The following is a 7,078-nucleotide window of genomic DNA, read 5'->3' as shown; positions in this document are numbered from 1 at the left end:
TTTTTTTTAAAGATTTATTTATTATGTATACAACTTTCTGCCTCCACACGCCAGAGGAAGGTGCCAGATCTCTTTACAGATGGTTTGGAGCCACCATGTGGTTGCCGGGAATTGAACTCAGGACCTCTGGAAGAGCAGACAGTGCTCTTAACCACTGAGCCATCTCTCCAGCCCCCCAAGCAGTTCTTAAATGAACACAGTTTGTGTGTTGTTATTTCGGGCATGAGCTAGCCAAGCGGCCGGGGTGTTGGGGACGCAGCCCTGCCGCTCCTATTTCAACAACTATACATTGAGCTGGCATTCGTGTAATCTTAGCATTCAGAAGCAGAGGAAGGAAGATTGACAGGGGTTTGAAGCACTCCAGAGCTACATAATGAGACCCTGTCTTTAAATAAAAGATCCCAAAATATTATAAGGTCTTGCTATTCCTCTTGGTGGCCCACCAGAACTGGATGCTAAGACCTACTGATGAAGACAACACACACCTTGCTTTTTAAGATGCAACGAAATCAAGCTGGAACTGAGCTGGGAGCTGCCTCCTTGCTGGTTAGCTTTCACGGTGGTGGAAGGTGCTATGCAGGCTTCTGGGGTAGAAAAGGAATCAATGGCCTTACCAAGTTGTAAGCCTTGTTAGCTCTATTACCAACCTGTACCAGCTTGTCTAGATGTGTCCACTGGTACAGTAGAACCTAACTCTTAAGAGTGTAACCACCAACTATGAGCTGCACAACTCTTTGATTGGATTTGAGACCTATTCCACAAGGGGGAGAATTTATGGCTGGCACTCAGTCAAACCTCATGGCTGAGGCGCTCTTAGGTCCCAAGAGTTGTTTAGCTAAATTGGCATAGCATCAAACGACTTTCTAAATATTTATGCTTATGTACATGGGCAATAATCCTGCTAGAGTTAATCGGAGAAGCTTCTCTTTGCAATGAACAGTGGTGAACGCAATGTGTCTACATGACCATTTAATGTGCTGAGAATAAGTGTTGTGTGCTCAACTCCAAACAGGACATTAATCCCATACCCTGTAAATTTTAGGCATCACTGCAGAAGTGAGAAATGACGTGGGAGCTGAAGATAAGAGAAGGGCAGTGAATCGCTATTGTGCTGGCTAATTTCGGTCAAGCTGATACAAACTGGAGTCGCTTGGACTGAGAGAACAGACCTGAGAAAATACCTCCATCCGAATGGCCAGTAGGCATATGCGGGTGGCGTTTTCCGGATTGTTAATTGATGTGGGTGGACCCAGTCCACTGTCGGTGCCATTCCTGGGAAGGTGGACCCAGAATATACAGGAAAGATAGTTGAACACAAGCCTAAGAGAAAACCAGGAAGCAGATTTGCTCCGTGCTTTCTACTTCTGCTCCTGTTTGAGTTCCGACCCTGACTTCTCGGAATGACCAGCCGTGATCAAGACATGTATGCCAAATAAACCCTTTCCTCTCCAAGTTGTTTTTGGGCAGGGCTTTATCACAGAAAGAGGATGAAAGCTAGAACAGCTATCTGCTGGAGATGTGACTGCCAGTGTAGTCACGGTTCCACAGCAGCTGTGGCTGTCTGCAAAGGGCCCGCTAAGACTGCATATGTCGAGCATGGTGGAGCCCTAGCCCTTCTCTCACTGCTGAACCACGGGCTAATGATGGCTTCCGGAGGAGGGGAAGTCATTGTCTTCTGTCATGGACCCACAACGCTGGGCTCCAGTGGTTAGTTTTAAACCTGATGGTCCTGGTTAAATGCAATAGGTCTCAAAATAAAAGGAAAAGATGGGGAGATGGGACTGGAATGTGTAGGGAAATAGGGACAGGAAAGAGATCAGAATGGAGAGGAGACTCAACAATGTTCTATACATACATATGAAATTGTCAAGGAACGCAGTAAATAAAGGTTGTTTTTGAGGAGAACTTACCATTAAAATTTTTTTTAAAAAAAGAACGTAGATTAAAGAAACACCTCTGAAGAAGCGGGGGTCGGGGGAGAATAAGTTTTCCGTTTGAATGTCAAGATAAAAATCAACACTGAGATAGATGCTCAAAGCGATGTTAAAGAAAGAAAAACGGCCTGCCATTGACTGCTATCACAAACAGGAAGCATGGTAAAGAGATATGGCCGACCACAAAAATATAAATACGGGGGGGGGGGGGAGTGGAGAAAGAAAGTCAAGGCCCTGCTAATTGGTACGCTGAAGAAAATGAAGAAATGTGGGTTTTCCAGCTCTAGTTTGTTTGGAGATGTTTGGCACTGTAACACGGTAGCACTACACAGAAGACTCAGCACATGTTCTTCTATGCCTAGGCCTATGCTCTTCAGGACACTATCGGGGAGCCTGACTGCTTGTGGGGTTTCTACTCAGTGACAATGAGAGAAAGAGTTTAATGATGCCCCCCCACAACTCCTGACATTTTTATTTTCATTTAAATTAATGATATCTGCTTCTGATTTAATATGTAATTTTGCTAAGAAGTTTACTAAATTGGACATGGTTTCACAGTCTCAAGTCTGGACAGAACTCTGACACAGTGATTTCTCCCATCTTCTTCACATATTCTATAAATGTCAAATTCACTGGTGAATTCCAAAGTCGCTCTTACTAGTGAGCTGGTTGCCTTTCAGAGCCCATTTCAGCTGCAGGATGTAAATATGTGGGATGCATAGGAATGGTGCCCAGAAACCAGCTGCGTCCTCAGGGGCACTCCGCCTCACTTGCCTCATCCTTCTTGAACTATGGCACAGCAAGCAGTTCCCAGCAAACAGCAGGTGCTCAATAAATGTGTTAAAAGCATTGCTATGCTCATACAAACATGGCGGTCTTCCACAGGAAAGAAGCAGGCGCTCACAACCTTGACCGTATCTCCCTGGCTACTAAAGCAAGTGGACCTTTCAGTGACTGGCTCTAAGGAGAGCAGAACGTCCACGATTTGGACATTTCTTAAAAAGACATCCCAGGTTCCCAAAGGTGGGGGCAGTGTAATAAGGACAGAAGAGTCTTTCTTCCTTAGTCACCAGGCATGCACGTCGTGGATATAATACACATATAGGTAAAACATTAATACACATGAAATGTATAAAATACTAAAAAATTAATAGGACATTATTTAAAAATGAAGTGAGATAAATATGAAATATGTACATATTACTTGTCCACATTTTCTCCTGTTGGTGAAAGCATACACATACACATACTTAGGAAATCACCAAAAACTCAGCTTTTCTGTGATTTGGTTTTGTTCTTGTTGTTTTGTTTTGAAGGTACAGAACTTGAACCCTGTGACTTAACACATCAAAGGTAAGAACCCTACCGTTGAACTACAGTCCTCTTGCTTTGTGCAGATAAGGTGCTATCTCCTGTCCTGCAGACAGGATGTCTCTTCTTGCGGTGTCATTGGGTGTATAGGTGCTCGTTACTAAGAAGCCCCAGCCCACACAGAGTCACCACATCTGAGCTGCACAATTGAGGAGGTGGTTAATGAACGGCAAATCTTAAGTTGGGGGAAATAGATCTAAGGATTCTAAATTGGTCTTCTTTACCTTCTGTACTTACAATTTCCTACATGTAGGAATACTTTCTGAGCATTTTCTGGCAGCATTTTTTTTTTTACCATATCCAAGATGGCAGGCAATTTGGAGGTTAATAATCTAATTTTGAAGTAATGGTCTTTCAGGCTTTTAATTATAAACTTAAACTTAAAATATTTTTAAATGATGTATAAAATACATACATAATAATGAAGTACCAAATAATGTATTAATGCATGAATACATTGGATAATGTTTAAATCAGATCAAATCTACCATTTCTGTGTGGTGAAACTCCAAAAATTTCTCTCAAGGGTTTGTAAATGTATATTCCTGTTATGCATTCTCACCCTACCATGCAACAGCACAACAGAACTTATTGCTTCTACCTCACTACAACTTAGAACCAGCTGATCCTGAACTATGAACTTGAAAGCAAGGTTAGTGGGATCATTCACCCGAGGAATGCACGCACAATGACCCGCATTTGCTAAACTCTTGTCATTCATGTGTTGAGTGAGCAGGTGATGACAAGAAGAACGGCGGGGGAGAGAGGGTGGATTCTGGACACCGGAACAGAATTGAGCAAAACCACAGCGGAGAGATGGTGGATTCCGGACACCGGAACAGAATAGAGCAGAACCACAGTGGATTCCCGATACTGGAACTCAACAGAAAAGAATTTTACAAATGAGTCTTATGAAAGTGTCAATTATAGACTGATTACAATGACACCTTTCCATTATATTCTACTAGTAGATAGCTAAAGAGAAACCAATTACTCTCATCAGAAGTGTGACCGTAGATGGTCTATAGTGCTGGTGAGAAGGTTCAGCAGGTGGAAGCGCTTACTGCCAACCCTGGGGACCTCAGTTCAGTCACTGAAGCCTACTTTGCAAGTGGAGAACTAACTCCCTCCAGGTGCCCTTTGACCTCCACTTGTGGGTGTGCACATGCACACACACACACACACACACACACACACACACATACACACCCTGCAGAATGATAGAGTCAATGAATATGTAATAAAAATTTAAGAACAAAGAAATCTGTGAAGTCTTTCATCAAATTAATATCTTATAGGAAGATGCCTTGTTCCATCTGGTCTTTCCTAGTGTGCCAACTTCTCTTACTCTCTGTGTGAACATTCAGTTTACCATTTCAGGGGATTTCTTGACTTCTCCACTGGTCACTTAAAAGTTATTTTCTTTTCATAAAGCTGCCAAATATCTGAGCTCTTGATAAATGTCACATGCTCCCTGCTCTGTCGAATCTTTTCAGGGAGGAAGACAGGAAGCTGAGCTCACAGTACGCATGCACTGTGTGCAGTCCAAGGATACACACTGAGGACTACGGAGATGCTTATTGGGTGACAGTGCACAGCAACCTGATGAGAATCCTCAGTACTTGCCTGGAACAACGTCAAAGAAAGCCTCAGAAAAGGAGACTAAAAAGGATTTAAGACAACTTATACAGCAGGGATAGCGAGAACATCCGAATCAGAGGAGAATCTAGAAAGAGCCACTCCGAATAAATGTGCAACCTGTTATATATTCTTCCAAGAAACAAAGAGGAGTTTTGTATTATTTTCCCTAGGTTGGGCAAAGGCAACTTCTAAGCACAGAATCTTAAGCACATAAGTCCTCGGAGCTTATGCATGCTTTAATCCAACGCTGTTCAGAATCCCGACCTTCTCTGAAGGAGTCACTGAAGCTGACACTTAGCTGAGTAAGAAGGGAGGGGATAATAGAACAGATTTCCAGAGGATGCGTGCAGCACCAGGAACAACTGAAGGTGCTTGAGTCAAGAGTGGAGACTCATGGGGCCAGCTGTCTCTCCCCGTTCTGTAGAGAGACAATTCTAAAGACGATCTCATGCGGTCTATGGAAGGTCTTTCCTGAGGTGAGAGCTGTGCCAGAACTCAGCCACAGGCAGGCAGGCACAGACAGTTTGTCAGGCTGATTTCAGGCAATTGCTAAGCATGCCCAAGGGTTTCTCCTGCTCTTACCCTGGCCCACTGCTGTGTAACCATTCTCCCTATGGAGATATGTCTCATCTCTCACTCTTTGAGACGCATGGCTTCTCCTCCTGCTTACAGTTTTCTTGCTCTAGCACTGAAGTCTCCCTTAGTCTCAAAGCATCCCAGCACAGTCCTCAGCTCACACCTTCTAATCCCACCTCACCTTCCACCCCTGAGCAGTAAGGAATCAGCTGGCTATCTGCTTATCGTCCAGGGCCACAGAGGATCCAGGCACCATACTTTGATTTGAAAGATGCCCCAAACACACGCACATATTCAGTTTAAGCCCGTCAACAAATAGTTGCTCTTCCTGTTCTCAGACAGAAGTCTTTATGAACCAACTAGTATTTCCTAATTCCCAACATCCGACTCATCTTCCTCGAAATCTTGGGGGTGTAAACTGTGACTCACTTTTTCCCCCCCTCACCTTTTCTCCCTTCACGGTCTTCCTTTCCTAGCTACAGGCTTAACTCATCATTTTGTTTTCTTTTAATCAACTGTCTTCTCATAACATTATTCTTATAAATTAACACTTAGAGTTATTGTAAAGAAGGAAAAGCTTGTAATTATGACAGAAACAAATGGAATCATGTGATCTTTAGACTTCATGATCCAGGGCTCTCTCTAATCTGAAGACCAATCTTTATGGTCTGTACTCATAAATGTCGGTTGGATTTTCCTTTGTTCTTTCTGTTCGGGGAAATTGAAGGTCACTTATTAAATGTGAGTAGTGCCGCAGACCACAAATAAAGGCAATCGTCGGTCAAACGAAAGCCGAGAGCAGGCAAAGCAATAAAAAATTACAAATGTCCACCATCTGAGTCGTCACTGTAGCTACAAACCACCAAAACAGCAATGGCAGGAAGCACACTGACTTACAAAATCCAAGATACCCACAAGGTTGCAAAACAAACAAGTTACTCAAATAGTGGTGTAGTTATTGGTGTCTTCAATGAATTTCTGCAGGTATCTGGTATGAGGACAGTTGATAAAAGGTAATATTTTCATCATTCCCCCGCCCCGCCACACACACAGTTATGGGATCCTTGGGCCACTTCTCTTACAGTCCCTGTACTTAAGACTATGTGTGACTCTGCGCTGCAGGCCTGTGACAGTAACAGGAAGAGCCACAAGAGTAGCAAAGAGTGCATTTCAATAGAGTTTCTAAAACCTAAAAGTAAGACCTAGATCTTGAGATATAGGGCATCATGTCCAGGAAATCCTCCATCAACACCTCTTCTTTCAACTGAGCATTTAAGTCTGGCAAAGCAGAGCTGTTCTGGCAACTTACAGCAAATTCATTTGTTCCAGTGGTTGAACTACAGGTATAGTAAAGTATAGTAATGTTTGGTAAAATTTAAGGCAGCTGAAGATATTTGTGTACTTATTCAAAATATTTTTCCTTAGAAAACAATTTTAGCCCAGAAAAAAAATCTATGTAGCAATTACTAGAAAACTTTTACTTAATGAGTCATTTTAATAAAAAAAAAAAAAAACAGACAAACAAAAACCAAAAACAAAACAAAAACAAAAAGCCA

Source organism: Alexandromys fortis, unplaced genomic scaffold (genome assembly GCF_014885135.2).
Source record: "Alexandromys fortis isolate MF-2015 unplaced genomic scaffold, M_Fortis_MF-2015_v1.1 scaffold_15, whole genome shotgun sequence".
Taxonomy (NCBI): Eukaryota; Metazoa; Chordata; class Mammalia; order Rodentia; family Cricetidae; genus Alexandromys; species Alexandromys fortis.
The sequence above is the reverse complement of the archived record's forward strand: the minus strand, read 5'-3'. Positions refer to the sequence as shown.